The 14,482-nt window shown below is 46.8% G+C and overlaps 1 protein-coding gene and 1 non-coding gene across 2 annotated transcripts in view; both read left to right on the top strand.

Moving 5' to 3' along the window:
• The window catches only part of RCOR1 (REST corepressor 1), a 129,787-nt gene that overhangs the window by 20,472 nt on the left and 94,833 nt on the right, over positions 1–14,482 (top strand). The gene's annotated exons all lie outside the window — the stretch shown is intronic.
• Positions 13,891–13,966, top strand: TRNAV-AAC (transfer RNA valine (anticodon AAC)). Its single transcript has one exon. It is a non-coding gene; the product is annotated as a tRNA-Val (tRNA).

Raw genomic sequence — 14,482 nt, 5'->3', positions numbered from 1 at the left:
CGGTGGCGCAGTGGATAGAGCGTCAAACTGGAATGCGGAGGACCCAGGTTCGAGACCCTGAGGTCACCAGCTTGAGCGTGGGCTCATCTGGTTTGAGCAAAGCTCACCAGCTTGGACCCAAGGTCACTGGCTCAAGCAAGGGGTTACTCGGTCTGCTGAAGGCCCGCGGTCAAGGCACATATGAGAAAGCAATCAATGAACAACTAAGATGTCGCAAAGAAAAACTAATGATTGATGCTTCTCATCTCTCTCCGTTCCTGTCTTTCTGTCCCTATCTGTCCTTCTCTCTGACTCTCTGTCTCTGTAATAAAAAACAAAAATAAAAATAAAAAGAATTTGGCCCAAGGCGGTGGCACAGTGAATAGAGCGTTGTTCTGGAGCATGGTGGTTGTAAGTTCAAGCCCCAGTCAAGGCACATATGAGAAGCCATCAGTGGCACAACTGAGTGTGATAACGAGTTGATGCTTCTCTCTCTCTGGCTATCTCTTTCTCCCCATCTCCTCTCTCCTTCTTCCCCCTCTTCATTCTTCTCAACCCCCCCCCCAAAAAAAAACAACAACAACAAAAAACAAACAAAAAACCCCCCAGAAGAATTGCCTGACCTGTGGTGGCACAGTGGATAAAGCGTCAACCTGGGAATGCTGAGGTCGCCAGTTCGAAACCCAGGGCTTGCTTGTTCAAGGTACATATGGGAGTTGATGCTTCCTGCTCCTCCCACCTGTCTCTGTCTCTCTCCCTCTCTTGCTTTCTCTCTTCTCTTTCTAAAATGAATAAATAAAAACCTAACAAAAAGTAAATAAATAAAACAGAAGGATTTCAGGATCCTCCCAGGGGGACAGGTATGTGGGAGGAGGAGAGCTGAGAAATTGATTTGTTGGCTCCTTCCGACCCCCTGTCTCTTAATGCTCAGAGTTACCTCACAGGGTCCTATTTTGTGCTTTTGGGTTTGTTATTTGTTACTTGGCCTCTCCAGGCAGCTGCTGGAGAAGCAGCTGAATTTGGGCATTGGAGCTGCTGTGGCTCCTGCCACAGTGGGCACAGTGAAGGCTACCACCCCCAGCCCACAGTCCTGGGGGAGCCAGAGACAGCTGGTGGCATCAGGAGAGGAGACACTTGTAGTGGGCGCTGCCCTGGGGGGTGGGGCTGCTCCAGCTGGGCAGTAGAGTGGCAGGCCGGGTGGAGTGAGGCTGGGGGAAGGGCATGAGCTGCATTCGTTACAGCTACTTTAGTGTAGCCCAGGGGTCTCAAACTCGCGGGCCACGGCCCGCTGAACAATTTTGTGCGGCCCGCAGACCCCTGGTGTAGCCTTTTGCTTAGTCTTTGCCTGTATTTTCTACAGCTGAATATGGCTGGAGAAACTGTACTGACCCATCGTCTCACTTTAAAGTTGTAATCCCCCAAATCAGGCAGGCACGTTCTATGACATTGTTTTACTGCTGCAGTTACTCACCTGGACAACATTTAAATATCTCACTTTACACCTTCAGTTCTTTCTACATCTTTATTTCACTGGGAAAAAGTAGAAACAATCGGAAGGAAACTTCTACAGGCTCCCGCTGCGGTATGTGCCACCGGCCCACATCTGCGCCTGGTCTTCTGCCTTGTTGTCTGCTCATGCCCCTGGCCGAGCCCGGGCCTCTGCGTGTGTCTGCTATGTCCCCAACATGGCTCATTCATCTTTTATCTGTGTCAGAGACTTTTTCTCCTTCTGTCTTCTCAACAGCATATAAACAGCCTGTTATTTCTCCCTTGCTTAAAAAAGAAATTCCTCCTGGTACTTGTCTGTATTCTGTTTTTTATATCTTTTCTCCTGTTCTCTCTGGAACACATTCCCTTCAGGCTTTTGCTCCCACTGCTCCTCCAAAATTTTTTATAATGTCACTAGTGACTGAATGTTGCTAAATCCAGTGGTCAGCTTGCAGTCCTTACCTTATTTGACCTATTTACCCCAAGGGACCCAGTGGATCACTCCTCTCTGAAGCCTGATTAGTCAGGGTTCTCCAGAGAAACAGAACTGATAGCATGTATACCCAGTGCACACACAGACACTTACATATATGTACGGATTATAAGAATTGGCATATGTGCCTGGAGGCTGAGAAGTTTCAAGATCTGCAGTCAGTAAGCTGGAGATACAGGAGAGATGATGGTGCAGGTTCTAGTCCAAGTCCAGAGGCCTGAGAACAAGGAGAGCCCTCTGTTCAGCCCAAGCTTTTTTGCTCTTTAGCTGATTGGATGAGGGCCACCTACATTATGGAGGGCAGTCTGCTTTACTAAATATACCAATTTAAATGTTAATATTGCCTGACCTGTGGTAGAGCACAGTGGTAAAGTCATCAACCTGGAACGCTGAGGTCGCTGGTTTGAAACCCTGGGCTTTCCTGGTTAAGGCACATGCCAGAAGCATCTATGAGTTGATGCTTCCCACTTCTCTCCCCCTTTCTCTCCTCTCTCTAAAAATCAAATAAAACATTTTTAAAATAAAGAAAGAAATGTTACTCTTATTTGCAAACATCCTCACATATGCATTCAGAATAATATTTGACTATTACCTGGGTAACTTGTGGCCTTGCCAGGTTGGCACATAAAACTAACCGTCATGTCCTGGCCAGGCAGTTCAGTTGATTAGAGTGTTGTTCTGATACACCAAGGTTGTGGGTTCGAGCCTTTGTCACGGAATATACAAGAATCAACCAATGAATACATAAATAAGTGGAACAACAAATTGATATTTCTCTCTCTTAAAAAAAAGCCCCATTAACCATCAAAACCTTTTAATCCTTTGACATCTAGAACAAGATGCTAATTTAGTCCCTACTAGATCTGGTCCCTGTCACTCCTGACCTCAACTCCAGCCACCCTCCCTTTTTCTCTGCTCAGTCACAGGGGCCCGCTTGCTGTCTCTTGACCCATTGTGAGACACGCCTCTGTCTTGGGGTCTCTGCACCCATTTTCTTCCTGCCTGGGGTGCTTTTTCTCTGCCACTTTGCCTCTCCTCTGACCCTGTGGCTCATAGCCTTCTTTCTTTCTCTCTGCGTTGCAGTTTCACATTCTACCTGAGGATTTTTCTGATCAATCTATCTAAAAGTTTCAGCTGCCTCCCTGGGGTTTCCTGTTCCCTTTCTTGTTTTATTTTTTTCTCACTCTTATCATTACCCAGTGGACTTCCTTATTTGTTTACTGTCTGGTAAGCTCTGTGAGGTGAAGGCTTTTTAGTCCTGTTACCTTTTATATCCCAGCTTCTAGAATCATGCCTGGTGACAATCTGTCTCCCAATAACAACTTTTTGATTGTTTAAAAACATGGACAGAGAAACTGCCAGTGAAGTTTATGTGTTTCTAGCCTGCAAGTCTCAGCAATGAATACCTTTATTGGAGTACCTTTTATATGTCTGTCATAGTTATGCCTTTTGTAGTCTGAGTATGAATGAATTGATGTAACTCTGAAGGCACCTGGCCAGTCTTCTCACCTCTTTTCCCTCTTGCTCTGTGTGTAAGAACCAGCTTTGTGCCGAAGAGCTTTACAAAGACGATCTTATTTAATCCTCCTGACAATCCTACATCATCCCCGTTGTACAGACGATGAAACCGAGATTTAGAGAGAGCTTAAACAGCTTGCCTGAGGCCTCTGTTGGTAAGTGGCAGAGCCTGGCTTGGGGTGATTTGATACAGGTCTTCCTCTACTCTTGACCATTTCCCCACTGTCAGCTACCCCCAGATACAGAGACGGCAGCTTGTCTTGTGCTGCGCAGGAGTGGAGAGTCTTGGGCAGGCTGTTGAACCCCATCATAGTGTTAAATAAATATTCAAAGTGACTGTTTAGCATATATTCAGTACAGAACAATCATTTAAAGTTAGGAAGCTTTTCTAAGACCAGTGCAGAAATACCTAAACCAAGAGCCTGGCTCAGCTTTAGTCTTCCCAGACCTTTGCAGGGTCAGACTGGCAGTTCCTGGAAGAGCTGTGATGACTGCCATTACCAAGGCTCTTGCCCTTTTTGGTTCAAGTTACAAATCAGCTCCACCCACCTCTGGAGAAGGTTCCTTGTCTTACATAGGAAAATGTAACAAACCACTCATATTTCATGTTTCTTGTTCAGCTGAACCGCTGTTCTGCTGTGCTCACTTGGGGTGTTAGGTGGCTGTTGTGTGTGTGTGGGTGACTGGGGCTGGTGTCACCTGGGGGCCGCACTGGTGCTGGGACAGCTGGATGTATTTTCTTCTCTTGTGTAGTCCCAGGGTCGATTCTTTTTCCACTGGGTAGTCAGATTTCCTACACAGTGGCTCAGGGCTCCTCAGGGTGAGCGCTCAGAGAAGGAAGATGTAGAAATTGCTAGTCCTTTTAGAGTGTAGGCTCAGAACTGGCACATTATCACTTCTGACACATTTCCTTGGTTGACGTGAGTCACGAACCAGCCCAGATTTGTTGTGAGAGTCGACTGCACAGGGCGTGGGAGTAGACTAGCCGGACTGCTTCTAAGAGCACACAGGAGTTTGTTACAGACTGTGCCAGGTGGACAGGTGTAAACCGGACCTCTCCAGGACTAACCTGGACATGTGGTCATCATATGCTTACTGGTGCCCTGGAGGAAGCAAGATGCTCTGTCCACTGAGCCAACTTGGCCAGGGCCCCATTTGATACAAATTTTGTAAATTTTTAATTTTGATGATGTATGGATCATTTGACTGAAAATTTTAAGTTTTGCTTGACCTGACTGTGGCCAGTTTGCTCAGTGGTAGAGCATCGGCCTGGTGTATGGATGTCCTGGGTTTGATTCCCAGTCAGGGCATACAGGAGAAGCAAGCATCTGCGCTCTCTCTCTCTCTCTCTCTCTCTCTTCCCCTCCCCTGCCAGTGGCTTGAGCATTGGCCCGGGCACTGAGGATTGCTGCCTCAGGTGCTAAAAATAGCATGATTGTGAGTATTGGTCCCAGATGGGGGTTGATGGGTGGATGGTGGGTGGATCTGGTTAGGACACACGTGGGAGTCTTCCTTATTATTTCCCCTTCTCTCCCTAAAAAAATAAAAAGAAAAAAATGAAGGAATAAAAACAATGAAAACATTTAACTTTATCCGTATTACAGATTTAAGTCTACCTTGTGCTTAAGCCAATTTGACAAGTTTGCTACAGAAGGAAGAACTGTGAATCAGTTTACACAAATAGCCCAAGGTCATTATCAACTCTGATGCAGAGGTTGTTGCTGAAGCCTAATTAATAGTTGTTTTTAGGAATACTGAGTATATGTGTGGGGGAGAAACACGGAGTGGGGATAGGTTTAAGGGGGAGAGTCTCATGGAAGGCTGTTTGGGACCTGTAGGAGAGAAGTGGATTTTATGGAAGAGTTACTACACATTTTTCTTGCCTTTTTGGTGTTGTTTTCTGTCCCAGCTTTAAGTGTGATTCTCTTGGGAATCTTTTCTTGATTTGTACAGCTGCCACTGTACTGTTCGTGACTGTATCCATGGGAACATAAGTAGATGACATGACTTTATAACTTGTTGCTAGGCAGATCTAACTCGGAATGTAATAAGATTTCCTCATTAAAAAGTGTTTGGATGTTTTACCTTTTGTGGGGGAAGGTAACTAAACAGAGTAGCTTGGAATTATAACTGAAATTGTATAAACCTTCTGCTATGGAAAGGACTGGTCATGTTTTTAATTAATTGAATGTTTGAAATAGAAGAGAATTAGTTGAACTGTGTGCCGTGAGCTTGGCCTCTTAGGCTGAATGTCAGTATTCAGATATGTGTGGACTGGATGTGAACGCCCGCTCCATTCCAGAGTTCACTCCGAATTCCAGAATTATAACAGATATTTTAGGTAGTGCTTTATGACTCTTAGCGACTTCTTAACCAAGGAAGCCAAGGAGATTGAGATACCTGTCTCTTATTTTAGTTGAAATTTTAAGTTTTTAAATTAAAAATGTTTAATAGGCTCTGTGTCATTGATATAAAATAAATTTTAAAAAGACATAGAGTGAAATATAATTGGTCTCTTACCACTGTCTTCCAGAGTCACACAGTTCCCCCCAAAGGCTACCATACTCATTAACTATCTTGTCTGATTATAATTTTTTTCTTCTTTTTCCAAAAGAGTGGAAGGGAAAGAGAGAGACAGACTCCCACAAGCACCCCTACCGGGATCCGCCTGGCAAACCCCATCTGGAGCCAATGCTCTGGCCATCTGGGGCCATGCTTACAACCAAGCTATTTTTAGCACCTGAGGTGGAGGCTCCATGGAGCCATCCTCAGTGCCCGGGGCCAATGTGCTTGAACCAATCAAGCCATGGCTGCAGAAGAGGAAGGGGGGGTGAGGAGGAGGCGTGGAGAAGTAGATGGGCACTTCTCCTGTGTGCCCTGATCGGAAATCAAACCCGGGACATCCACATGCCAGGCCAACGTTCCGAGCCAGGGATGTCTCATTATAATTTAAAGAATTATTTGAGTAGTTATTAAATAATAACTGTAGATAATATTTACACAGTTCAATGTGCTAACTACTGTGATCAGAAAATACAGGACAATCTTAGGAAGTAGTTAGTATTAACTTCATTTTACTGATAAGGAAACCAAGACATAGAGAAGAAGTTAAATAACTTGTATAAGGCTTAATATTTCTTGCCAGCTAGATTGCCCCAAGAAAGCACAGGCCAGGTTTATTTCTGCTTTGTCCCCTGTATCAAAGATAGTTCCTGTGGGGTTTGGGTGTGTGTCCACTGTAGTATGAAGGCTGGTTTTACAGTGATGGTTGTGTCCTCATTTGTTAGCTTTGAACTTGTGTAGCTGTGACTCAAACGTTTCTTTTTTTTTTTTTTTAGTTGATTTTTTTGAGAAAGAGAGAAACATCAGTCTGTTCCACTTATTCATGCATTCATTGATTGATTCTTGTATGTGCCCTGACAGGGGATCGAACCTGCAACCTTGGCATGTTTGGATGACGCATAACCAATTGAGCTACCCAGCCAGGACCTGCAGACTTCTTGGTAGAGAAGTTATATTGAGTATTTGAGCAGCATTTAATCTGCATATTTATCAAGGGAAACTTATATTTCTGAATTTCATGTTGGGAGCATTTGAGGGAACCTCCCTTGTGATTTGATATGGTCCAGTATCTGGGACAAGGGTGGTTAGTACAGGAATCGGCACCATTGTGACTCCACTCCCTTGGGGCGTGTTTAGTTTTTACTCCTTTCCTTCTCCTCCTGTTCCATCTGTGTCTTTGGCCCAGTGTCCTTTCAGTTTCCTTTTTTTAATGGGTTTTAGAAAGAGGGAGGAGAGAGATGAGAAGCATCAACTCGCAGTTGCTTCATTTTAGTTGTTCATCAGTTGCTTCTCATATGTGCCTTGATGGGGGCCTCAGGAGGGGCCAGTGACTCTTTGCTCCATCCAGTGATCTTGGGATCAAGTAAGCAACTGTGGGATCATGTAAATGATCTTGCGCTCCAGCTGACAAGCTCGCGCTCCAGCCAGTGACCTTGTGGTCTTTTTTTCTTTTTCTTTTTTTGTATTTTTTGAAGCTGGAAACTGGGAGGCAGTCAGATAGACTCTGGCATGCGCCCGACTGGGATCCACCTGGCACGCCCACCAGGGGGCGATGCTCTGCCCATCCGGGGCGTCGCTCTGTTGCAACCAGAGCCATTCTAGCGCCTGAGGGAGAGGCCATGGAGCCATCCCCAGCGCCTGGGCCATCTTTGCTCCAATGGAGCCTCGGCTGCGGGAGGGGAAGAGAGAGAGAGGAAAGAGAGGGGGACGGGTGGAGAAGCAGATGGGTACTTCTCCTGTGTGCCCTGGCCGAGAATCGAACCCAGTACTTCTGCATGCCAGGCCGACGCTCTACCACTGAGCCAACCGGCCAGGGCCGACCTTGCGGTCTTGAATCTGGGACCTCAGCATCCCAGGGCGACTCTCAATTCACTGCGCCACCACCAGCCAGGCTTTTCTTAGTCTTGATTTAAGAGAAGGAATAAAGAATAAGCAATCAAAGGAAGGAATAAACTCCTTTGTTAAGTTGAATGTCAATATTCACAAGTGTCTGTGATCTTGAAAATCTGTATTTAGTATAAATTATATGTGGTGCCTCTAGTTTCTTTACCTTTGAATTGTAGGAAATAAGATTTTAGAGCTGAGTAGGATCATTGAGATTATTTGGCAAGGGGGAAACAAGAGACAGTTCAATTTCACAGATAATTGTTGAATTATTTTCTTTGTTAAGTGGTGATAATATTTATCTGACAAGGTTGATACAGGATTAAGAGATAATCTTTATAAAAGTCTTGGTCTAATGACTTAATTGTAGTACTATTAGTTATATTTGCTGAGTATTTAGTGCATATTAGCCTAGTATGAGTAGAGAAGTCTTCTCAGACATAGGAGGGATTGGAATATGGGAGAATGGAGTCCAGAAGGCCATTTAAAAGACTTTATATAGTATTCTAAACTTGATCATGAAGGCTGAACTAAGCATTAGAAATGGAAGAGATTAGATTTGTGAGGATGTAAACAAATGATTAGGAAGGGTGGTAAGAAGATTGGGTTTGATGCCTTGAGCAATGGAATACTATAAACAGTAGAGCAGTCTGAAGATACCACTAATGTTTTGGAAACTGAAAAGCTAGGTTGTGGTAACGTATATAGTGATTACCATGGAGAGGCTGAGAGCTGAAACCAGAGAGCAGTGATACTGGTGAGAAGCAAGCAGATTGTTGTGGTAGAGTCTCAGCAGGACCAGGAGTCTCAGCAGGTGGTGTAAATGGGTGGTGTAAATGGGACCGAACTGGATGGCTGACCAAACATCTCTAGGAAGTACTGAGATCTTTAGATTCTGGCTTTATTTATTTATTTTTCTGAAGTTGGAAACGGGGAGGCAGTCAGACTCCCGCATGCGCCTGACCGGGATCCACCCGGCATGCCCACCAGGGGGTGATGCTCTGCCCATCTGGGGTGCCACTCCGTTGCAACTAGAGCCATTCTAGCACCTGAGGCAGAGGCCATAGAGCCATCCGCGGCAGCCGGGCCAACTTTGCTCCAATGGAGCCTCGGCTGTGGGAGGGGAAGAGAGAAACAGAGAGGAAGGAGAGGGGGAGGGGTGGAGAAGCAGATGGGCGCTTCTCCTGTATGCCCTGGCCAGGAATTGAACCCGGGACTCCTGCATGCCAGGCTGACGCTCTACCACTGAACCAACCGGCCAGGGCCTCACTTTCCGTTTTGACAGTTGCTCCAAGTTCAGGATCTTGTCATCTAGATCAGGCCCAGCTGTGACCAGATGAGGCTCCTCACGTGTGGTTCTAGATCTGAACACGTGAACTCAAGAGGCAAGTAGTTTGGCATTCCTTCCAACCAAAAACAGTAGGTCAGGCTTCGAGTGACTGCTATAGATATATAGCTCAGAAAAAGGGAAAACAGGCACAGCGGTCACTGGTCCATAGTTTTTCTGAAATCCAGCCACGCACAAGTTGCTAGTTCATTAATTAGGACTCAGTTCTGTTGCTTGGGAATGATTCTCTAAGGTTTTGGCTCTACTCTCTGAGAGTTGTTTTGCCTTCTGAGTTACTCCTTCCCATAAGTAATGCCTGTTTTTTTTTTAATGGTGCTAAAACATACATAACACAGTTTTCCATCTTAACCATTGTTAAGTGTATAGTTCTGTGTTATTAAATATATTCATAATGTTGTGCAACCTTTACCAAAACTTACCTCCAGAACTCTTTTTGTCATGTAGAACTGGAACTCTGTACTCATTAAACACAAACTCCCCATTGTCCCCTCCCAAGCCCCTGGTAACCACCATTCTACTTTTTCTTCCCTAGAAATTAAATTTAATGGGGTAACATTGGTCCATAGGAACACACCTTCACAGATTGTGATCAACTTTGTGTCATGTACCCATAACCCAGAGTCAAACCACTTTCTGTCATCTTGTATTTGGCCCCCTTCACTCCCCTTCAACTTTCTGTCTCTCTGATTTTGACTACTCTAACTACCTTTTATAAGTGGAATTATACAGTGTTTGTGTTTTTGTGTCAACTCATTGCACTTAGCATAATGTCCTCATGATCCATTCATATTGTAGCCTATATCAGAATTTCCTTCCTTTTATTTATTTTATTTTTTGTGACAGAGAAAGAGAGAGACAGAGAGGGGGTCAGGTAGGGACAGACAGACAAGAAGGGAGAGATGAGAAGCATCAGTTCTTCATTGCGGCACCTTAGTTGTTCATTGATTGCTTTCTCATATGTGCCTTGACTTGACCAGGGGGCTACAGCAGAGTGAGTTGACCCCTTGCTCAAGCCAGCAACCTTGGGCTTAAGCCAGCGACCTTGGGCTTCAAACCAGCGACCATGTGGTCATGTTTATGATCCCACGCTCAGGTTGGATGAGCCTGTGCTCAAGCCAGCAACCTTGGGGTTGTGAACCTGGGTCCTTCATGTTCCAGTCTGACACTCTATCCACTGCACCACCGCCTCGTCAGGCAGAATTTCCTTCCTTTTAAAGGCTTAACAATATTCCATTACATGATATACACGTTTTGCTTATCTATTCTTTTATAAGTGAATACTTATGCTTTCAGGTTGTTTCTTAAATTTTTATTATTTTTAAAATTGATTTTAATTATTATTTATTTATTCATTTTAGAGTGGGGGGGAAGAGCAGGAAGCATCAACTCCCATATGTGCCTTGACTAGACAAGCCCAGGATTTCGAACTGGTGACCTCAGCATCCCAGGTCGACATTTTATCCACTGCACCACTACAGGTCAGACTTTTATTGATTTTAGAGAGAGGAAAGAGAGAGAGAGAAAGGTACAGGAAACATCAACTAGTAGTTGCTTCTTATATGTGCCTTGTCCGGGTAAGCCCAGGGTTTTTTTTTTTTGTTTTTTTTTTGTTTTTTTACAGAGACAGACTGAGAGTCAGACAGGGACAGAAACGGAGAGATGAGAAGCATCATCATTAGTTTTTTGTTGAGCATTGCAACACCTTAGTTGTTCATTGATTGCTTTCTCATATGTGCCTTGACCGCAGGCCTTCAGCAGACTGAGTAACCCCTTGCTCAAGCCAATGACCTTGGGTCCGAGCTGGTGAGCTTTTTGCTCAAACCAGATGAGCCCGTGCTTAAGCTGGCGACCTCAGAGTCTCTAACCTGGGTCCTTGGCATCCCAGTCCAATGCTTTATCCACTGCGCCACCGCCTGTCAGGCAAGCCCAGGGTTTTGAACCAGTGACCTCAGCGTTCTAGGTAGTAGAGGCTTTATCTACTGTGCCACCACAGGCCAGGCGTTTTTTTTTTTTTTGTATTTTTCTGAAGCTAGAAATGGGAATAGACAGTCAGACAGACTTTCGCATGCGCCCGACCGGGATCCACCTGGCACCCCCACCAGGGGCCCGCTCTGCCCACCAGGGGGCGATGCTCTGCCCCTCCGGGGCGTCGCTCTGCCGCGACCAGAGCCACTCTAGCACCCGGGGCAGAGGCCAAGGAGCCATCCCCAACGCCCGGGCCATCCTTGCTCCAATGGAGCCTTGGCTGCGGGAGGGGAAGAGAGAGACAGAGAGGAAGGAGGGGGGGGGTGGAGAAGCAAATGGGCGCCTCTCCTATGTGCCCTGGCTGGGAATCGAACCCGGGTCCCCTGCACGCCAGGCCGATGCTCTACCACCAAGCCAACCGGCCAGGGCCTTTTTTAAAAAATTTAATTAATTAATTAATTAATTATTTTTACAGAGACAGAGAATGAGTCAGAGAGAGGGATAGACAGGGACAGACAGACAGGAACGGAGAGAGATGAGAAGCATCAATCATTAGTTTTTCATTGTGCGTTGCAACACCTTGAGTTGTTCATTGATTGCTTTCTCATATGTGCTTTGACCGTGGGCCTTTAGCAGACCAAGTAACCCCTTGCTGGAGCCAGTGACCTTGGGTTCAAGCTGGTGGGCTTTTGCTCAAACCAGATGAGCCCGCGCTCAAGCTGGTGATCTTGGGGTCTCGAACCTGAGTCCTCTGCATCCCAGTCCGACGCTCTATCCACTGTGCCACCACCTGGTCAGGCTCAGGTGTTTCTTGTTTTTGTTTGTTTGTTTTTAAGTGAGAGGAGGGGAGATAGACTCACAGGTGTGCCCTGACCAGGATCTACCCTGCAACTCCCTGGGGCTGATGTTCAAATTAACTGAGCTATTCTTAGCGCCTGGGGCAACACTTGAACCAATTGAGCCACTGGCTGCTAGAGGGGAAGAGGGAGAAAAGGGGGACAGGGAGGAGAAGGGAAGCAGATGGTCGCTTCTTTGGTGAACCCGTGCCCAAGCTGGCAACCTTGAGGTTTCGAACCCGAGTCCTCAGTGTCTCAGGTTGACACTATATCCACTGTGCCACCGCTTGGTCAGGCCTGACCCCTTAGTATTAAGTTTGTTTTCCAGCTCCTCTCTCTGTCTCTCTTCTTTTATATCCTAGGCACTGGGAAGAAACTGGGTGGTACTTTCAGTATTCTGCCTGAAAATCTCCTTAGATCATAGTGTATTGGGTACGTTCCATCTTCCGTTCTACTGCAGGCCCCATTCCCACTGCTGCATCGCAGGGTCCCTTCTCTCCACCTACAGTAAAAGTGTTCTTCCTTCCACTAAGTCTCTACCGACAGTCTCCTTGCTGAGGCCCCTCAGACTTGCAGAGCCTCCTCCAGGCCTGCCAGTTCCCATCTGCCACCTGTCCCAAGGCCAGTTCCACACGTTCTAAGTTCTTATTTCAGCAATGTTTCCCTTACAGGTGCCAGAATCCGTCCAGCTTACTCTTCCTGCCTAAAGAATGACCCCAGAGTGGAATGACTTAATATAATTCATGGTTTCCATGGGCCCAGAATTTGGGGAGAGCTTGGCTGGGTGATCCTGGCTCAGGTCACTTCTGTGGTTGCAGTCATTGGATGGAGCTGGAGAAGTAGCAGGCCCCGGGTAGGCATCCAGCGGGCTTCTCTCTGCATGTGGCCTGGGGCCTCTCCACGGGGTCTCTGCATGTGCACTAGTTTGTGCTGTCTCTTCAGGGCATCATACTGCTTATACGGACACTCACTGCCCACATGTCTGTGTCCAAGAGGATCAGACAGAATCCGTTTTCTCTCTTTATGACTTAACCTTAGAAGTCACATCATATCGTTTCCGCTGTCATCACCTTGCTCAGGTTCAAGGGGAAGGGAACATAGACCTCCCTACCTGAAGGCAAGAGTTCCAGTCGGTGTGAAGATTCTGTGAGATGGAAGATAATGTGGTCAGCTTTAGAAAATAGTCTCCTGACTCTTGGTGACAGAGTCTTGTCTGCTTGCCCTAGAGGCAAGCCTTGCCCCCCCCCCCCTTTTTTTGTATTTTTCTGAAGTTGGAAACGGGGAGGCAGTCAGATAGACTCCCGCATGCGCCCGACCGGGATCCACCTGGCACGACCACCAGGGGGCGATGCTCTGTCCATTGGGGGCGTCGCTCTGTTGCGACCAGAGCCACTCTAGCGCCTGGGGCAGAAGCCAAGGAGCCATCCCCAGCGCCCAGGCCATCTTTGCTCCAATGGAGCCTCGGCTGCGGGAGGGGAAGAGAAAGACAGAGAGGAAGGAGAGGGGGAGGAGTGGAGAAGCTGATGGGCGCCTCTCCTGTGTGCCCTGGCCGGGAATCAATCCCGGGACTTCTGCACGCCAGGCTGACGCTCTACCACTGAAAACCGGCCAGGGCCATTTGCTCCCTTTTTAAATAAGCCCGTCTGTGCGCTTGGAATTGAAACCTGCTGTTTAGTTAGTACTTTCTTCTTAACTATGGCTGAACAGTCAAGGATCATCATAATCATGAGGAAAGCCTCTAACAGTCTGACACAAACAGATAGACCAAATGAAGAAACAGGAAAGGTAGGCTACAGTGCTCACAAAAAGTAGGGACATCCCTGGCCGGTTGGCTCAGCGGTAGAGCGTCGGCCTAACGTGCAGAGGACCCGGGTTCGATTCCCGGCCAGGGCACACAGGAGAAGCGCCCATTTGCTTCTCCACCCCTCCGCCGCGCCTTCCTCTCTGTCTCTCTCTTCCCCTCCCGCAGCCAAGGCTCCATTGGAGCAAAGATAGCCCGGGCGCTGGGGATGGCTCTGTGGCCTCTGCCTCAGGCGCTAGAGTGGCTCTGGTTGCAACATGGCGACGCCCAGGATGGGCAGAGCATCGCCCCCTGGTGGGCAGAGCGTCGCCCCATGGTGGGCGTGCCGGGTGGATCCCGGTCGGGCGCATGCGGGAGTCTGTCTGACTGTCTCTCCCTGTTTCCAGCTTCAGAAAAAAAATGCAAAAAAATGCAAAAAAAAAAAAAAAAAGAAGGGACTATTTTAAAGTGAATATGAAGTGATAAAATATCCCCTAATTTTTGTGAGCAGAAGGAAAGTTAAACTTCTAAAACAAAAGGCTGAGTCCCTGGCTTGGTAGCTGAATTGATTAAAGTATCATCCTGACATTCTGAGGTTGTAGGTTTGATCCCAGTGAGGGCACATACAA

This window comes from Saccopteryx bilineata, chromosome 4 (assembly GCF_036850765.1).
Source record: "Saccopteryx bilineata isolate mSacBil1 chromosome 4, mSacBil1_pri_phased_curated, whole genome shotgun sequence".
NCBI classification, from domain to species: Eukaryota; Metazoa; Chordata; class Mammalia; order Chiroptera; family Emballonuridae; genus Saccopteryx; species Saccopteryx bilineata.
This window is presented reverse-complemented; position numbering and strand designations above follow the sequence as displayed.